The sequence below is a fragment of the Lactuca serriola genome, chromosome 2, assembly GCF_051521515.1.
Source record: "Lactuca serriola cultivar US96UC23 chromosome 2, Lser_US96UC23_V15, whole genome shotgun sequence".
NCBI classification, from domain to species: Eukaryota; Viridiplantae; Streptophyta; class Magnoliopsida; order Asterales; family Asteraceae; genus Lactuca; species Lactuca serriola.
Genome location: NC_136409.1, coordinates 230,442,807 through 230,464,025, shown reverse-complemented (window position 1 = coordinate 230,464,025; position 21,219 = coordinate 230,442,807). Strand labels below are relative to the sequence as shown.

Here is a 21,219-nt window from a genome sequence, read left to right as displayed (position 1 = left end):
ACCAAAGTTGATCAGCAATAAATTTACCTCATTGGGTGCACTTAATAAAGTTCAGGTGGAAGCCCCATTCACTAATGAAGAGATCAGATGTGCTGTATGGCATGCGGTAATGAAAAGGCGTCAGGCCCTGATGGATTTTCGTTCCAATTCATTAAGAAGTATTGGGCGGAGATGCAAGATGGTGTAATAAATGTTGTTAAATACTTCGAAAATTATGGGAGACTTGGAAGAGGATGAAACTCCTCTTTCATTACTCTAGTTCCAAAAATCAAGGATCCGATCACGCTTGGAGATTATAGACCAATAATAAGTCTAATTGGATGTCTATATTGCAAAAACCTTGGCTCACAGACTAAAAAAGGTTATTGGTAAGTGTATTGGAGAGGTGCAATCTGCATTTGTCGAAGGAAGGAATATCTTGGATGGTCCGCTAATTGTAAACGAACTATGCTCCTGGAGTAAGAAAGCCAAAAAGAAAATGTTGCTCTTTAAAGTGGACTTCGACAAAGCCTTTGATTCAGTCAACTGGGAAAACCTTTACTCGATTCAAATGCAACTTGGATTTGGAGACAAATGGCGTGGTTGGATTCAAGGGTGTTTATGTTCTGCAAGAGCATCTATACTAGTAAATGGTTCACCCAAAAAGGAGTTCGAGATGGAACGGGGAGTTAGACAAGGCGATCCACTATCGCCTTTGCTATTCATTATTTCCATGGAGGGTCTCAATATTGCAATAAAAACAACTTGTGAGAAAGGCATTTTTACCGGGATATCTCTTCCAAATACAAAGACATCTATCTCTCATTTATTTTACATGGATGATGCTCTATTCATGGGCGAATGGCATAAGGAAAACATTAAAAATCTCGCAAGAATACTAAGGTGCTTTCACGTAACTTCTGGCCTCAAGGTCAACTTTCACAAATCATAGGTTATTAGAGTTGGATTTGACATGAATGAGGTTACCCGGTATGCCACTCCCCTTAGATGTGAACCGGCCAAACTCCCTTTCAACTACCTTGGTGTACCAGTAGGAGGAAACATGAAGTTGAAGAAAAACTGGAGACCGGTGATTGAGAGATTCCAGGGCAAATTATCTGTATGGAAATCAAAAACCCTTTCAATGGGGGGACGCCTCACCCTATGCAAAGTGGTTCTTGATAACCTACCTACATACTATATTACTATTCGTTGCACCTGCTGGAGTCATAAACTCTTTGGAAAGTATTTGAAGGAAATTCTTACAGGGTATGAATGAAGATGGGAAGAGAAAAATCAGCTGGGTCTCTTGGCAAAAGGTGGTGTCCCCTAGAGAAGCCGGCGGTCTTGGTTTGGGTTCACTTAAAGTTTTGAATCTGGCACTAATTGGCAAATGGTGGTGGCGGTTGCGAAGTGATGGAGCAAGTCTATGGAGGGAGACTATTATGGATATCCATAACCTCAAGAACTAGGCTGCAAATTATATCTCAAAAAAGTCCATTATGAGTGTTTGGAACAATATAGCAAGGGTAAAAAGAGAGTTCTTGAAAGATGGAATCAACTTTGATGAAGCAATCAAAAAACAGGTGGGTGAAGGAGATAACACATTATTCTGCTTAGATAAATGGTTAGACAACGAAAATTTAAAATCAATGTTCCTAGGATTATACAAGCTGAAGAAAAGTAAAAAATGTAAAATTAGGGAGAGGACAAAGACTGGGGGGATAACATAGGAATGGAAATCGAGTCCATCCTCTAACTCTCAAGCACGTGAATTTGATGAATTAGCTTTTAAAGTGGAATCATTCCTGCCAAACACCGAACCAGATAGGTGGGTATGTAACATCTCTGGGGATGGAGTCTACCACGTTAATGTGGTAAGGGAACAAATTGACAAAGAGAGCTCGAGTATTGAAGGAGGGAAGATCGATTAGATATCGGAGGTCCCGACTAGGGATGCAAACGGGGGCGGATATTGGCGGGGACTGCAATCTCCATCCCCGTACCCGACCTCCAATCCCCATACCATCCCCGCCCCCGCCCCGCCAAATCCACGACGGGTTCGGGTGAAAAAAAAAAACCAACAGGTATGGGGAAGCCGATGGATACCCGTTTAGTATAAAGGTGTAGTGTTTTTAAATCTAAAAAACACAAACAACAATCATGACAACTAAAACATTCAAATTTCCATACTTTCACTATGACAAATGATAAAGTACAACAATTTTTTTTTTAAATCTACAAAACAAAAACAACAATCATGACAACTAAAACATTCTAATTTTCATACTTTAGTATAATAGATGATAAAGTACAAAACATACGGATATTTTCAACATCATAAAATCATCAAAAACTCTTTAAGTTCTTATTTAAAACATCGTTATAAACTAAATATCAAAATCTAGAGCACTTGGATGCACAATTCTTGTAATGGTAACTTAAGTGTGTCGTTCCATTCTTGATTTTTTCTGTTAATATCTTCCTACAATAGTTGTATATAGCCTTATCAACCCCATCAATCTTTTTCCATTTAAAATGACTCCAAACCGCATAAGCATATCTTCTTTTTGGCTGCCCGGTTGTTGATCTTCAGTGTCACTACATAGAGTTATTAAAATTAGAGAACTACAATTACACAGAATACGAATTATAAAGAGAAAAAAAAATATGTTACATAGTCAAAATTTCATATGATATTCAGTTGGACAACATATAGCCAAAATTCATGCTATTCACATTAAGTCATTCATATATACCTGTTTATACAGACATTTGTCAAGAACACAATAAATAATATGATTATCAATTACATAGAAGTTCAAACTTTATTATTCAAATGATTATTGATTATACATACTTTAAGAAATTAAGCCAATCAAGTTATACCATTCAAGTTTCTTCCGATTCCAGGCTTCGACAATCAAGCTTGAATATAGCCCTAATGTCCCCTAAGACAGCCAATCAGGTCCCAACTAAATAACATGAAAGTTTTAATGAAAATCAGATAGATTACAAGCATAAAAACTCTTACACGAGAAATCTGATTTCAACCAAAATACATAAAGAAAATTGAATAAATCCATTCATGTTACACATGCATTCTTGAGAAATCGATTACAAAATATGTCATAGAGAGAAATCAATTAATACTAATCGGACATGAATTGACAAATCAGTAATAAAGAGAAGACAATAAGTAGGTGCAGATGCAAGACAATCGATCAAAAACATTTACCTGAGGTTTGGATTTTGTAATCGAAAAGGAAGATCATCCATGGAAAGCCTAAAATTATTCTTGAAGACCTAATATTTTCTTAGGAATCTTGATACTATTGTGCCGATATCTAGGGTTGAAGGAGAAATGGGCAATGGTGGATTAAATATCGAGTTTGATTCTTGAAAAGCGAGTATATTAAATACTTGAATCATGATTCTATGAAACACGAAGAACGAAGAGTCGACTACGACTCTAAAGTCTCGAAGAGATGAAAATGGTTTGTATTTGTTGTAAATTTAATGTTATTAATTAGTAATCAATGTAAATTGAAACTGATTTCGAATATATATATATATATATATATATATATATATATATATATATATATATATATATATATATATATATATATATATATATATATCGGGTTTTAAATGGGGCAGATACTACTTTACCCATCCCTGTCCCGGGTAAGATATCTAATCCCCATCCCCGACTCGTTACCCGCTAAAGTGGGGAATCCTCGACCCGTTCGGGTCGGGTCCCCACGGGTAGCGGGGATTCCCCGACCCGTTTACATCCCTAGTCATGACTAAGGTGCGGTGTTTCATTTGGAGGGCGGTCCTAAATGGTATCCCAACTGCATGTGCTCTCCAAAAGAGAGGAATCAATTTCAATACAATTAATTGCAGCTACTGTGATCTGGAAAGAGAAGATACTGATCATGTTTTGATCAACTGTTCGATGACAGCAAAGGTGTGAGAGGTGATGTTCAGGTGGTATGGCATTCCTCAACCCCAATTTGGGAATTTAAGTGACATGGTGAAGTTTTGTTCTACATGGGGACAATGCTTAAATAAGAGGAAGAACCTAATTAGCATTTGTTATGGTATTGCATGGCTAATCTGGAAAGCAAGGTGCGACTTTATATTTAATAAGATTCGGATATCACCTAACCAACTAGCGGGGAACATTCAGTCCATGGTGTTTACATGGATTAAACATAGGATAGCTGTCACACCCCCGAACCAGACGGCGGAAACGTCCGAGGGCTCTTGTGACTTAAATTGAATATCATCACAATGAATATACATGAATCGTAACATAATTCATCACCATGCATTGAAATATTACAATTGATAACGTTTACATTCAGTACATTGTTTTAGATGTTACAATTTCATAACATGAACCATTCGATAGTAAATCTAAGCAAAACACCATGACATCACTTGGTACTTATTCTTCGGTTTACCTGTTACCTGAGAATACAAGTTATTTTGGAAAAACGTCAACATATGAAATGTTGGTGAGTTCATAAGTAATGTTATGGAAAATGATTTTTGTGAAGTTTGAAAACCCAGAAAATCTGATATTTTCTGAAAAGAGTATTGTTTATAAAAAGTGTGAAGATCCGTAAGTATGCTTGTCGATTTTTGTAAACATGTATAATTGTTGAACTTTGTATACATCACATAGGTAAAAGTGTTGAACTCCCCGAGAAAACCCGATGTTTTCCCAATACATAAAATTACGTGTCTTATTTATTGTTATACCGATACGACGATTGTTTTTTATTACCCAGGTGACATTGGATTAATTATGGGTTGTGAGTTGTTATAATCACGCATTAATGAAAATGACTAGTTTATAACTACCAATTACAAACGATCCTTTAGGCGTCGTCCGTACTACTCACTTAATCCAACCACCCTGACTTCTTTTGATTTACGCCATGAATCTGTCTACTCGATTTCTCATAGCCCCACAACCGAGGAGAAAGGAGGGTACGAAGCCCCCTTTATTTCCATAAGTTGTTCAAGGCTATCGGGAATGCGAAAAGCACTTGACCCGACTCGCATTTGACTTCTCGACTTCACTAGCAGTACCAATGGACCCTTGGGGCCCAACAACACAATAGAGCTATTGAAAGTACTTTTACATGGAATTAGGTCATAGAAGGCCCATTAACATGTAAGCGCGTTCCCTTCGGGCCCAAAGATCATGTTATTGGGCTAGCAAGGCCCAACAAGCACGATTTGAAACTTTCAAGCCCAAAGATTGAATATCGACTCCTCTTAGTTATCGCGTGTTTATTGAAGTACTACGGTTTATTGATTTTTGTTTTGTTATTGATTCGAGATCGAATCAATTCGTTTGGTAACGATATTGGTGTTGAAAGTGTATTTGTTATTACGTTTCGCCGGTAGTCATGGATCTCGTATTTTGTCTTAAGGGATTTATTTGTTTAAAAGTAAGATTTTTACCTTTTCACGACCCTTATTTTATAAAATTAGCACTTTTAGTCCTTTATATAAAAGGATTTCCATTTTAATCCTTAAACCATTTTTCTTGACACTTTAGTATCAAAACTTGTTGAAAAGACATTTTTAGCCCAAAATTACTTTGTAAACAGCTTAAGTCCTTCCAGAATGAAGTTTCTCGGTTAGAACCCCCATTTTCACAACTTTTATAGTTTTCGCCCAAAATAGAAAAATTTTACATTTTTGATCCTTTTTGAGTTTGAAAAACATTTTTGACCTTTGAAATGGTTTTAGTATACTTCAAACCCCCTGTTTTACATAAAACTTCCTTTTCAGACCCTTAAACTTGAAAATCTCGCATATTGAAGCTTATTGGGCCGAAAAGCCCAAGTTTAGCCCATTAAGTGCACAATTCTCATTTTAAGTCCTTCAAAAATGTTTTGTTTCAGAAAAATTATTATAGAAACCATTTGGACTCTTTTGACCCTCCAGAAACTATAATTTGTCGGTTTGGGCTCTTAGTTTTGTATTTTTGACAATTTAAGCCCAAAAATGGGTTTTATGTTCAAGTATGTCCATCCTAACCATATGAGTTATTTTTCTTTAAGTTGTGTTTATTTCCTTCCTCATGTTTTAGATATCGGTTTTTACACGCTTTTTGGATAACATATTCATCACAACACATGATATCACACACAAACATGCATCAAATCACACATAGCATATATTTACACATAGATCTACACATTTACTTGTATTCTCCCCCATAAAAACTCATAAAATCGAAAAGAAAGAGGGTATGAAACTCACCTTGGGTTGTGTTTTCGGGTTTGAAGAAGATTTGGAGAAGTTTGGTGCTATTTTCGGCCCTATCAAGTGTTGGATTAGCGTCTAAGTCCATAACCATTTTGGTATGTACTTGACCCGATGGTGCATGGTCCTTTTGGGTTGCCTTCACCAAAGCAACTTGATAGTATGAATTATGGAGAGAAAGGATTAAATATGATTCATTAATATGTTATGAGAATAATATATTAAAGGAGAAATCATATTGTTTAATTAATATTAGTCAAGAATTAATAAGAATTAAGTTTGTGACAAAAAGAGATTAATTAATCTTAAGGGACTGGAATTGTAATTATAAGATAATTGCAATTTGGGCTATGGATTGCATTATATTGAGGAGTCAACGAATTCTATGGGGAAACCCACTAGAAATCGTCCAAGGCCTTTAAGGAAAGGAGTCCATGGGTTGCTTAGGGCTTAAGCATCCAAATTAGGGTTTCCTTGTTAGATAACCCTAATAGGCTCACTATATATAGAGCCCTTATGCCCGAAAAACGTGGTGAACTAGTTCTCTAGGGTTTCCACACGTTTTGGGCAGCCTCCTTCTCTTCTCCTCTTCATCCTCTTGCTCTTGGTGTTTGTGAACCATTAGAGGAGTGACATCTGTGACTCTAAGCTTTATAAAGTCAATACAAGAAGGATTTGGGATTGCTATTGCTACATAACAATCAAGGTAATATCTTAAACCCATTCTTATGTTAATATGATTACTTGTTTGCTAGATCTAGGGTTTATAGTCTTGGATAACTTCCATGTACAATAGAGAAACCTAGATCCAAGCATTAGGGTTTGTATGAGCACATAGGATGTTCTTATGACCAAAACCCATCATCAAGTTCCTTGGATGGATCTTGAACTTAGATGTCTCTAAGGTGCTAGATCATGAACTTAAATGGATTAAGAGATGATTTTTGATGAAAAGAAGTAGCTAGAGTATGGATCTAAGCAATATCTTACCTTAGATGATGATTTTTATGGAAGAAATCCCTTGAACACCTCTTAGATCTCGAAAATTTGGAGAGAAATGGGGAGAGTTTCTTGAGAGGAAATTTTTAAGTGAAGTGTGTGTGTGTTTGTTTGGTTTTGGCCGAGATGGAGAGAGAGGGAGAAGAAGAGAAGTGCTTGCATGGAAAGATGAGATTGCATGGATGTTTGAAGTGCAAAAGCTTAGATATCCTCCATATAAAAATGAGGTGGCAACCTCAAAAGTCAACTCTTCCTTCTTTGGTTGGGCTTGGGCCAAGAATGGTGAAGAAAAGGGAAGGGATTGGGCCTTAATTGCTTAAGCCCAATTTTCATGGTTATGTTGAGTATTTTTGGTCCAAATAATTATAAATGTGATTTTTGTGACCTATTAGGGCTAAGTTAGGTTAGTTGTGGCCCAATATGGTTCATTTAAATAATTTATTTCATTCTAGGCTCAATATGGCCCAAAATATTGAAATAAATGGAAGTGGGTCCAATTAGAGCCCATTCAAGAGTTCTAAGCCCAAAATAGTCCAATTGGGAGCTTATTGGTCCATTGGGCCCAATAAGGAAATCCTAATCCATAATGGACTTAAACAAGGATTTCTAAGGTTTCCAATTGCTTGTTGACTATTTGCAATGCTTGTATGAAGTGTTTGATTGAAATTTTGTTGTCATAGAGTAAGCATCATACATGCTTTCATGTTTTTTATTCAATATTGGCATAAGTGTTGTAGTTACAAGGCACACAAATTTCTAGTTGCGACATCATCCCCCCGTTAGAGGGGATTTCGTCCCGAAATTCTTTTGAAAGCTAGATTTGAGAATGCTAGAATAGATGAGGGTACTTTTGCTTCATTTGGTCTTCGCGTTCCCACGTGAATTCTGGCCCATGCTTCGCGTTCCACCGTACTTTCACGATCGGGATACGACTTTGTTTAGTACGCTTCACCTCCCTGTCCATGATTTCGACTGGTTCTTCAACGAACAGGAGATTCTCGTTGATTTCAATTTCGTCAAGGGGAATGACGAGAGTTTCATCGGATAGGCACTTCTTTAGATTGGAAACATGGAACACGGGGTGTACACTGCTGAGCTCAGTGGGTAGCAGCAGTCTGTACGCCACTGGGCCTATTCGGGCAAGGATCTCGAAAGGTCCAATGTATCGTGGGTTCAGTTTTCCCCGTTTTCCAAAACGAACGATCCCTTTCCAGGGTGAAACTTTTAACAGTACTCGATCCCCGATCTGAAACTCTAAGGGCTTTCGTCGTTTATCGGCGTAGCTCTTTTGTCGGTCGCGCGATGCTTGTAGTCGAGCTCTGATTTGAACTATCTTTTCCGTGGTTTCACGTATGATCTCCGGTCCCATTAACGTCTTGTCTGATGTTAGTTCCCTCGCTAGCTGGGTGTCGCCCACTTCAGCCCAACTCAACGGTGATCTACACTTACGTCCATATAGCGCTTCGAAAGGAGCTACTTTGATGCTCGAATGGTAGCTGTTGTTATACGAGAATTCAACTAAGGGTAAGTGGGTATCCCAGGACTTCCCAAAGTCTATCAGACATATCCGGGGTGTCCAACCTACCCATTGATCCTAACGACCGAATTGAGGACTAGTCCCCTTCTACCGATACTATCTCACATAACATATCATACTAGCATACACACATATCAAGCAATAGCAAAATAGACAATTATCACAAAGACAATCATCTCAACTAAACAACTACTAGTGGGCTGGCCTTGGTGCCTTAGACCCACTTCTACTGGAAGGTAACTCACCTCGGTGTCGTTAGTGTCTGAACTGTCATCGACGTGTAAATCGACTCTCCTCGACTCCTAAATCCCTACACGACAGCCCATCTAAGTTATCAACTTGAATACGCAACCCCAAGTAGGGTCAACCCAATTCAGTCAAAGTCAACTTTGGTCCAAGTCAACATCCAGTTGACCTGACTCACCGAGTTGGTCTACCAACTCGTCGAGTCCAAACTCCATTAACCCGATCCAACCCCGACTCGACTCATCGAGTCTGGCAAGAACTCGACGAGTTCTCCTTCAATCATACCATCAGGACCATCTTCATCCGACTCACCGAATTTGTCCTTGAACTCGTCGAGTTCATCTCCCTAATAAGAACGTGTCCAGTCTATGACTCGCCGAGTTGTATGAACAACTCGTCGAGTCCATCTTCAAAGGTTGGGAGATTGCCTTGGACTCGTTGAGTTTGCTCAACCACTCGTCAAGTCCCATGAATTCCCAGGCCCCTAATGGTTCTAAACACTGAGGGACCTTCCACACTATCATCTGGTCCAATCAACAGAAAGGATTTGGTGGTCTTTGCACCCCGACTCGCCGAGTCCAAAGAACGACTCACCGAGTCCATCCTTGACCATTTCTATACAGTTGATTTAAATGGGTCTTAACACATCAAAACCATAGATCTGGCCTCCTAATGTCCATTTTACACGTAAAGTTCCAACCTTGGTGCACATGCATGGGGTCTTTGGCTCAAAAAGCCATAAAAGGTGTTCTACAAGATGCATGGGGCTCTCTTGGCCATAGAGTTGGCACCTTTATGCCATGAGACCCCTCAAATGGCCCAGATCTAAATTCAAGACTCCATATAACACTTCACAAATCCGAAAATAGCTTGGAAAGCCCTAAATGTACTCAAAATCCAAGCCCTGATGAAGAATAAACACATGGAAGACCAAGACAGGGGCATTTTACCTGGCATGAGCTAGAATGGAACGAAATCTCTGGATTTCCAAGCCCCAACTCGAATTCTCAAGCTTCTCTCTTCTTCTCAAGCTTCACAATCCACCAAAATGCACCAAAATGGCCTTAGAACACACAAAAACGTCTAGGGTTTCGAGGTAATGCTTTCTGGGAGTAATAGGGACTATGGAGGTTGAGATAAGTGGTTTAAATAGGGTGCAAACCCTCAATTTAGGGTTTCACTCAAACAGCGTCTACTCGCCGAGTCGGCCTCCCGACTTGTCGAGTAGACCACTTAAACTTTTCGCGGATCACGACTCTACTCGACGAGTTAAGCCTCCAACTAGTTGAGTCCCAGAGAAAAACACAAGAATACTTGAATTAAAAGCATACCGGGAATCGGGTGTTACACATCTCCCCCACTTATCTTAGACTTCATCCTCGAAGTCTGGTGCTCGGTCCTGAAAAAGCTCGATGTAATGCTCCCTCATCTCGTCCTCCGACTCGCAAGTCCATTCCGAGCCTTTGCGGTGTCGCCACTGCACCTTTATCAACTCCACTCGCTTGTTCCTCAGATCCTTTGCCTTCCTGTTAAGGATTGCCACTGGTCGCTCAATGTAATTTAGGCTGTCATCCACCTGAATGTCTTTTAATGGCACCATTGCCGAGTCGTCCACCAGACACTTCCACAACTGGGAGATGTGAAAAGTACTATGAATCTGATTGAGTTCGGCTGGCAGATCCAGCCTATATGTCACCTTGCCCACCCGGGCTACAACCCTGAAGGGTCTAATATACCTGGGGCCCAACTTGCCCCACTTCCTAAATCGAATGACGCCCTTCCATGGCGACACTTTCAAGAGCACCATATCCCCGACCTGAAACTCCAGGTCCGATCGACACTTGTCGCCATAACTTTTCTACCGACACCGAGCAGTCTGAAGCCTGCTCCGAACCTGCTGGATCCTCTTCGTAGTCTTGAGTACCACTTCGGTACTTCCTATGACTCTCTAACCAACCTCACCCTAACATATTGGGGTCCTGCACTTCCTCCCATACAACATCTTGAAGGGAGGACGGTCGATGCTCGCATGATAGTTGTTATTATAGGAGAATTCCGCCAAAGGAAGGTAAGTATCCCAACTACCTCCGAAGTTTAACACACAGGCCCACAACATATCCTTCAAGGTCTGGATGGTCCGCTCGCTTTGACCATCCGTCTGCGGGTGAAAGGCGGTGCTAAAATGCAGACGAATACCCAGCTCGTCATGAAACTTCCTCCTAAACCTGGAAGTGAACCACACATCTCTGTCGGAAATCACTGAAACTAGCACCCTGTGCCGCGCCACTACCTCCCTGATATAGATGTCCACCAACTTTTCAGCCGAAATGCTCTCCCGAATCAGAATAAAATGGACGCTCTTGATCAATCGATCGACGATGTCCCATATCGAATTCATTCCTCGCACTGTCCTAGGAAGCTTTGTGATAAAATCCATAGTAATATCCTCTCCTTTCCATAGAGGGATGTCCAGTGGCTAGACCTTGTCGTGCAGTCTCTGGTGCTCAGCCTTGACCTTCCTACAGGTCAGGCACCTCTCTACAAACCAAGCTACATCCCTCTTCATACATGGCCACCAATAATCAAGACAAAGATCCTTGTACATCTTTGTTGCCCCGGGATGGATAGAGAACCTGGATTTGTGCGCCTCCTCCATCAATATTTGGCGTACACCTCCATGATATGGGACCCACACCCTACGGTGCAGAGTCAACAATCCACGACTATCATAGTTGAAGGAGGAAACCTAACCCACAATGCGCTCGCTCTTCCGATGTTCCTCCTTCATGGCCTCCGACTGGGCCCCTGGAATCTGCTTTAGCAACAGAGTCATAACTATCAGCCTCATACATATGTCCTTGATCGGTGCTGCCTTGCGGCTAAGCGCGTCGGCCACGACATTGGCCTTCCCCGGATGGTAGAGAATCTCTCAATCATAGTCCTTCACCACATCAAGCCACCGATGCTGCCTCATATTTAGATTTGGCTGATCCATGAGATACCTTAGGCTCTTGTGGACCCCATAGAGGTAATGACGCCAAATCTTAAGGGCGAAAACAATAGCCCCCAGCTCCAAATCATGCGTTGGATAGTTCGCCTCGTGAGGCTTCAGCTGTCTCGAAGCGTAAGCGATAACATGCCCTCCTTGTATCAATACCGCTCCCAAACCTGAGATGGATGCGTCGCAATATACTACGAAATCCTCCATGCCCTCCGGTAGGGCTAAGATTGGCGCCTCGCACAATCTCTGTCTCAACGTCTCAAACGCAGCCTGCTGCTCAGGCCCCCAATGAAAGACCACGACTTTCCTCGTCAGCCGAGTCAGGGGCACGACTATCTTGGAGAAGTCCTGAATGAATCTCCGATAGTAGTCTGCCAGTCCCAGAAAGCTCCGAATCTCAGATGGAGACCTTGGAACCTCCCATTTCATCACGGACTCCACCTTGGCCGGGTCAACCGAAATCTCGTTCTGGTTGACAAGGTGCCCAAGAAACTGCACCTCGCGCAACCAGAACTCACACTTGCAGAACTTAGCATACAAGCTCTCCCTCCTCAGAGTATCCAGAACCTCCCGCAAGTGCTCCTCATGCAAATCTCGCGTCTTGGAATAAACTAAGATGTCATCGATGAAAACTATCACAGACCGATCCAACATCGGTCTACACACGCAGTTCATGAGATCCATGAACGCGGCAGAAGCATTGGTGAGCCCGAAGGGCATCACCACAAACTCATAGTGGCCATAACGTGTCCGAAAGGCAGTCTTCTATACATCCTCCTCTTTGACCCTCATCTGATGATATCCTAAACGCATATCAATCTTAGAGAACCAAGACGCTCCCTGTAGCTGGTCAAAGAGATCATCAATCCTTAGGAGTGGGTAACGGTTCTTCACCATTTCCTTATTCAGCTCCCGATAATCTATACACATCCAATGCGACCTGTCCTTCTTCTTCACAAACAGAATCGGGGCTCCCCAGGGCGAACTGCTCGGTCTAATGAATCCGTTGTCTAACAGATCATGCAGCTGTGTAGACAACTCCTGCATCTCAGGAGGAGCCAACCGATACGGTGCCTTGGCTATCGGAGCCGCACCAGGGACTAGGTCGATCCATAACTCTACCTGCCTCTCCGGAGGTATCCCAGGCAACTCATCGGGGAATACATCCGCAAACTCTCGCACTACTGGTACATCGCCCACCGTCGCCTTACCTGCCTCTCGGGTATCCACAATATAGGCGACATATCCTGCGCAACCCTGCTGAAGGTAGCGCCTAGCTCTCGCCGCTGAACACAAAGCTGGTCTTCGTTGTGGCCTCTCACCCTGAATCACCAACTCTCCCCCACTTGGCGTCCTGATCCGCACCAACTACTGCGTGCAGTCTATCACCGCCCCATTGGGGCTTAGCCAATCCATACCAATAATGACCTTGTTCCCCTGCAACGGTATGATAACCAAGTCTACCAGATAACGCTCCTCGAACAATCTCAAAACACAAATCCCTGAAAACCTCTGATGCTCACATTGATCAGTCATCTGCAATCTCGACCTCTAGAGGGCAATCCAACATGCCTGAGGACTCATGAAACTTCTTGCTAATACCATTTGTATATCATTTGTAAGCCATAATAATCAATAGAAAAATCAATAACCACCACCGTGAGGTGGTGGCTGCCACCAACCCCCATGTAGGGTGACAGTGTGCTTTGTTGTGTTTTGGACTCGTTTGGGGATGCTTGGACAAAGTGGGCCCAATGAAACCCTAATGGGCCCATTAAAACCCTAGTGGGCCCAAAGAAACCCTAATAGGCCCAATGAAATCTAAATTGACCTAAAAGCCCAACCAATTGACTAATAGGGCTAGTATTTGGATTGGAAACCTTAATTAGGGTTTGGAAAACCCTAATGCCTTGAAACCCTAATTTTGGGATTGATCGGGACCGCACGAGAATTATTTATTAAATCTAAAATAATAATAATTAATAATCATTGGCAAATTAACCTAAGGCAATATTGGAGTTAATGGATTAAGTCCTTAATGGTTTAAGTAAGAAACACTTAACCTTAATCGTCATTTCATGAGGAAACCCTAATTTCAATTGGGCCTTGAGTTGGGTCTTCTTATTGGGCTTTGGTGACTAGACTATTGATGGGCTATCCAAGAACAAGTTAATGGACCAAAATAATTAGATGGGCCTTAAGGTAAGGCCCATGTGAAGGACGTGGACCCAATTTGGAAATTTGGGCCACATGTTGGGCTTTGGACCATTATTTGACTTTTGGGCTTTTGGTGTGTAAGTTGGACCTTAGGTTTGGAACCCGATTATTAATTGGGTATTGTTTGATGTTGACAGTCTGGGAATATGTCAACCAGCAACTTGAGTTTTATCTGCGGGACTTCAGCAGTGCCAGGTGAGTTATCCTCACTATATCAACAGGGTCTAAGGCACCAATGCTGACCCTTTTTGGATTTGTATCTGGGTTATTTACATGATATGTTATTGATTTACATCTTGGTAATTAGATGGTGATATGCTTAGCGACCTGGTTAGGTCGATATCCTAGTATATAGGATGATGCTATGTTAGTGACCTTTTGTGTGACATCCCCAAAATCACGGCCAGAAAAGACCGGTTTGTTTATGCTTTGTTTAAAAATCAGAGTTACATTTTAAATGAAAGTGTTGTGGAATTTGTCCCAAAACAAAAATATGATAAAGATTTATCAAAAGCATTTCCATAGAAATGTATTTCATTAAAAGACTCGGGATGTCATGTTCGTACAGATCAAAAGCATAAACAGTACAATATAAGCCTTACTACATTATTTCATATCTACAGGCCTATATCCGTAATCCCTCGTCCAAAACATCACACCTATGCTCATGCGCCACTACCTGTAATACATAAAACTGAGTGGGTCAGGCTTGGGAGCCTGGTGAGCACATAGGGTTTTCAAACCACAATAAATAAGTTTATTAATTTCATCGATAAACAATAACCCGATTACCCGTTCCCGTTATCCTCACTTTACGTCCCTAAACACCTATCATAAGGGACCTAGCCTAAGGATCATCATCGGGACGGACACTACTGCTAAGGGGATTCCTCAGCAATAAATGTCCTAAAGGCAACCATGTGGGGGATGGAGTACACCGGTGAACATATCGTTCACAAACACCTACAGGTTGCGAGCCTGCTAGTGTTCCACTGGACTGTCTAGAAGAGTCCGTGGTCGTCATCCATACTCCGCTAGATGACAGAATCAACAACATCAACATCGAGGCCTCTCATCATTTTATCACACATCACCTATTGCATCCACCCATGTTTTACCCCAACATTTTCGTAGATATAAAATACATATACAGTTTAAATCATTGAAAACATGTATAACAACGTTCATCTAGCATAGATAGCAAGTATTCAGATAATATGCACACATAGCACGTAATTTATATAAAATACTTCATATCTATGTGTAAGTTGAAAGTAACTATGCACTCACTTGTTAAGGTGATGATTCCAAAATCGGGCAGCGCTTGCTTCTAACGATTCTATTTTCATTCGACGAAACCTAGCATTATTATCGCTAAATTTTAGTCTAATATTTACCGTGACCAACTATTAGTCTTATTATTATTATTATTATATAAGCGTTAAACAATATTTTCCAACCACTATGTACAGACAGGGGCCAGACACAAAACACCGGAGGGCAGGACCATTTTGGCATATAGCACTTCTGAAATCCAACAACCCTATGCGGCCCTTTAAACCAGATTCCCCGTACCGCGAGTAGTTAAAAAAAAATATTATAACGACACTTATATAAGTTATAATAATAGCTCAAATATTTATTATAAGTTCATAATAACAATACTAATTTTAAATATAAGCTATATTAAAATAAGGTAAGTATAACTTACTTACAAGGGGGTTTTAGCTAGGAGTCGGGCTCTGCAGGGGCAGAACTTCGTCGCTGAATCTTTCTAAGAAAGATTCGTGCAGCGCTTCAGCGCTCACCTTACTATACTAAACTACAGAAAGAGAAGTCGAATCACGAGGGACCGAAATGCTCGGGGGATAAGGAGAGAAAGACTCTTGAATCAAGAGAATGGTGCAAGAAATATGAGAGCCCAAGACTCTTATTTATGCTAATTGAATTTTCAAAAACTACCCTCCATAATTACTTAATGACCTTTTAGTTATATAAACAACTAAACACCCCTCTATAATACTATTTTAAATGGATTTAATGATATTTGTACTAAACTAATGTCGAAAGAACTCAACATTAGTCTTATAATGACCGCATCGTCGATACCTTTCTAATGATATATACATATGTATATATATGTGTACGTATACATGATTTATACTTTATTTTAATACGTAAATATGCTATTATAATTTGTAACTTGTTCATACGAACTCCGTTTTTGACGTTCTTTATATCCACGCGTAGGTGAAGACGTACTCTACAACTTTCGTTTAGACTCTGTCGGCTAATTTTGACTTTATTTTTAAAGTTATATTTTTAACAAGCCGGGACATGATTGGTCTGTTTAAAATCTCATAACTTCTTCATACGAAGTCAGATTTGGGCGTTCTTTTTTATCGATGTTCTTAGTTTAACATATTCTACGACTTTCGTTTAGATCACTAAGGCTAAATCTCGCTCTATCGTAAATTCACTATTCACGCTTCCCGGTATCGTGCCGGTTCTGTCGTGAAACTTCGACGGGTCATAACTTCTTCGTTATAACTCGGATTTCGACGTTCCTTATATGCACGGAAACCTTGAGATATATTCTACAACTTTATGTAGAGATATCGGGATTATCTCACACTTTAATTTTGACGCTCATTTTTATTCTTTATTAATTATACATTTATAATTAAATAATAAACACATATAATCCACATAATACTCAAATATTTCATCTTTATTACTTCAAAAAGAGTTACAAGAGTTGACCTAGACTATTACATTGACAAAAATGCTTAGCCCTAAAACCCGGGCGTTACAATTCTCTCCCCCTTAGGATGATTCCGTCCCGGAATCATGCATCAGCAAACAGATGTGGATAGCGACTCATCATGTCATCCTCTGTTTCCCAAGTGAGATTCGGCTCATTCGAATGTTTCCATCGTACTAGCACCAAGTCGACCATCTTGCGTCGTAACTTCTTAGTCTTACGGTCAACAATTGTCTCAGGCTCTTCGATCAACCTTTTATTTTCATCCATCCTTAACTCTGAGATTGGAATTATGTCGGGAACATATCCCGTGAATTTCCTCAAATAACACACATGGAAGGTGTTATGAATACCATTGAGTTCTTCGGGCAATTACAGCTTGTAAGCTTGGTTCCTTATCTTCTGGAGAACTTTGAACGGTCCAATAAACCTTGGACTCAACTTTCCTCGTTTCCCAAATCGTATAAGTCCCTTCCACGGTGAGACTTTAAGCAAAACGGAATCCCCAACTTCGAAAGTTATCGGTCGTTTTTTTCTTGTCAGCATAACTCTTCTGACGATCCTGGGCTGCTAACATCCTTTCCCTAATCACCTTCAACTTCTCAGCAGTCTCATGGACTATCTCGGGGCCCATAAACTGCTTCTCTCCGGCTTCAAGCCAACAAGACGGCGTACGACACTTCTGCCCATACAAGGCTTGATAAGGAGCCATCTTGATGCTCGAGTGAAAACTATTGTTGTAGGAAAATTCTACCAGAGGTAAGTGCTCGTCCCAATTCCCTTGGAATTCGAGGGTACATGCTCTCAGCATATCTTCCAGCGTCTGAATCGTTCTTTCGCTCTGACCATCAGTTTGCGGATGATAAGCAGTACTCAAACACAACTTTGTACCTAACTCCTCTTGTAGACTCCTCCAAAACCTTGACGTGAAACGACTATCACGATCTGATACAATCGTAAGAGGGACACCGTGAAGTCTTACAATTTCCTTCACATAAGCATTTGCGAGCTTATCCATAGACCACTTCTCGTTGGCTGCTATGAAGTGTGCACTCTTGGTGAAACGATCCACGACTACCCAAATCATGTCGTGACCGTTCTTCGTCCTGGGCAGTTTAGTCACAAAATCCATGGTGATGTCTTCCCATTTACCCATGGGTACAGGTAAAGGTTCCAAACTCCCATACGGTTTCTGATGTTGTGCCTTAACCCTCGCACATGTTACGCACTCGGCCACATACTTCGCAACATCGAGCTTCATCGTCGGCCACCAGTAGTAGGGTTTTAGGTCCCTATACATTTTAGTGCTACCGGGATGAATCGAGTACATGGTCTTGTGTGCTTCTTCCATCAGAAGATCTCTTATTCCTCCCGTCTTAGGTACCCAAATTCGATCTTGGAATACCTTCAGTCCTCGACTGTTTGTACCAAACACTAACGTTCTTCCTTTCGGTCATTTTTCTCTAAAGCTTCTTCTTGAGATTTCCTGATACTTTCCACAATCGTCGAGACGACTTCAATTCTTAACGCTCTTGGCCTTTTCCTTTCCAGATTGACTTTCCGACTGAGAGCATCAGCAACAATATTTGCTTTACCTGGGTGGTAAAGTATCTCACAGTCGTAGTCCTTGAGAAGTTCTAGCCAGCGTCGTTGCCTCATGTTCATCTCCTTCTGATTAAAGAGATACTGGAGACTCTTATGATCAGTGAAGAGCTTGCACTTCGTGCCGTAGAGGTAATGCCTCCATATCTTTAAGGCAAAAACTACCGCTGCCAACTCCAGATCATGAGTGGGGTAGTTCTTTTTGTGCTCTTTCAATTGTCGAGATGCGTATGCTATCATCTTTTCTCTTTGGGTCAGAACACAACCCAACCCGACTCCAGAAGCGTCACTATAAACCGCGAAATCTTCGACTCCATCGGGTAGAGAAAGTATCGGTGCTTCACATAACTTCTTCTTTAGCTTCTCGAATGCCTCATCGTGTTTCTCACTCCACGTATACGTAGCTCCTTTATGAGTCAAAGCTGTTAATGGAGCAGCTATCGAAGAAAAGCCTTGGATAAATCGTCGATAATATCCGACTAATCCTAGAAAGCTTCGAATCTCCGTGGGACTCTTTGGACGTTCCCACTTCATTACAGCCTCGATCTTTGCGGGGTCAACCATTATTCCCTCCTGGTTAACAACATGACCCAAGAATTGGACTTCCCGTATCCAAAAGTCGCATTTGGAGAACTTTACAAAAAGCTTCTCCTTCTTCAACACTTCTAATACTTCCCGTAGATGCTTGCCATGCTCCTCTTGGCTTTTCGAGTAGATGAGAATGTCGTCGATGAACACTATCACGGATTTATCGAGGAATGGTTTACAAACCCTATTCATCAAATCCATGAATGCTGCGGGAGCATTGGTTAGCCCGAATGACATAACCAAGAACTCGTAGTGTCCATATCTCGTTCTGAATGCAGTCTTCTCAATATCCTGCTTTCTCACCTTTAGCTGATGATATCCTGACCTAAGATCGATCTTTGAGAAGTAGCTCGAACCTTGCAGCTGATCGAATAGGTCATCAATCCTCGGCAATGGATACTTGTTCTTCACCGTTGCCTTATTCAGCTCTCGGTAGTCTATACACATTCTCATACTTCCGTCCTTCTTCTTCACGAATAACACTGGAGCTCCCCAGGGTGATGAACTAGGTCGAATAAAACCGTTGTCCAACAGCTCCTGAAGTTGCGTCATGAGCTCCTTCATCTCCGTCGGTGCTAATCGGTAAGGTGCCTTTGCTATCAGTGTTGTTCCTGGTAACAAGTCTATACGAAACTCCACTTGCCTATCAGGTGGTAATCCGGGAAGATCTTCGGGAAAGACTTCCGGATAATCACACACAACCGGTATATTCTGCACCTCTTTCTTCTCCTTCTTGGCATCGATTACGAATGCCAAGTATGATGCACATCCTTTGGACAAACATTTCCTGGCTTTCATCAGGGAGATGATTCCAGAATTCACTCTGCGTTTGTCCCCATACACCATAAATGATTCTTTTCCGGGTGGGTTTACCTTTACTATCTTCTTTCGGCATTGAATCTCAGCATCGTTGGCGCTAAGCCAATCCATACCCAAAACGATGTCGAAACCGTTTAACTCTATGGGTAATAGCTCTTCGTGGAATTCGTTTCCGTTTAGGTCAATGACGATGTTCCTAATACGATTACTAACAGGTACGAATTTGCCACTGGCAACTTCTACAATCAGGGCATTATCTAGTTTTTCTACAGGCAATGCTAATTTTCCACCAAATTTATGCGACACAAAGGAGTAGTTGGCTCCGGAATCAAATAGTATATTTGCAAGCAAACCATTTACAAGAAAGGTACCTGAAGCGACGTCTGCTGCCTCCTTTGCAGCCTCGAGCGTCATCTGGAAGGCTCTCGCCTTCGACTTCGGTGGTATGTTGGGTCTTCCTGTCTCCTTCTTCTTCGGGCAGTCCTTCAAAATGTGCCCTTCTTCATTGCACCCATAACATGCTTTCTGGTTGAGGGTGCATTCATTGGCGTAGTGCCCAGGCTTTCCGCACTTGTAACAAGTGACCCCTCCGTCACACTTCCCAGAGTGCTTCTTCTTGCACTTGTCACACCACTTCGCTTCTGATCCTCCTCCCCTCGAACCAGACTTCGAGAATCTACTCTTCTTGTTGGACTTCGAGGATCCATTGAACTTCCGTTTCTCACCAACCTCAGCCCTCTCCAAACCTCTTTCCTTTTGTTGGGTCTCCACGTTCTTAGCTGCTCGAACAGCTGATTTCAGAGTGCTTTCCATCTTGACTGTTGGGCCAAAGTCAGCCGGCAGTTCGTTTGCGAATTTCTCAATTTTGGAAAGTTCGGTTGGCACTAGGTATGGAAACAACTTCATCTTTTCCGTAAATGCAGCAGCATAGTCATCGATGCTCATTCTCCCCTTCTTCAAATTTTGGAACTCATTGTTCAGATCAATCAGGTCTATCTCTGAACAGTACTGCGCCTTCAGTTGTTCCAAGAACTCATCCCATGACATTTTCAGAGCTTCTCCCCGTGGCATTGTATCTGCCAATAGCTTCCACCAGCTCAAGACTCCAGTTTTCAATTGTCTCACAGCGAAGACAGTCTTCTGCTTCTCGCTGTAGTCGCAGCTCTCAAA

The 21,219-nt window shown here is 41.4% G+C and overlaps 1 long non-coding RNA gene across 1 annotated transcript; it reads right to left on the bottom strand.

The window, feature by feature from the left end:
• Positions 1 to 2,157: 2,157 nt before the first annotated feature.
• On the bottom strand, positions 2,158 to 3,491 carry LOC145090862 (uncharacterized). The gene is made up of 3 exons (XR_013701792.1): positions 3,218 to 3,491; positions 2,869 to 2,954; positions 2,158 to 2,580 (listed from the first exon to the last, which is right to left on the bottom strand). It is a non-coding gene; the product is annotated as an uncharacterized LOC145090862 (long non-coding RNA).
• Between the last annotated feature and the right edge of the window lie 17,728 nt (positions 3,492 to 21,219).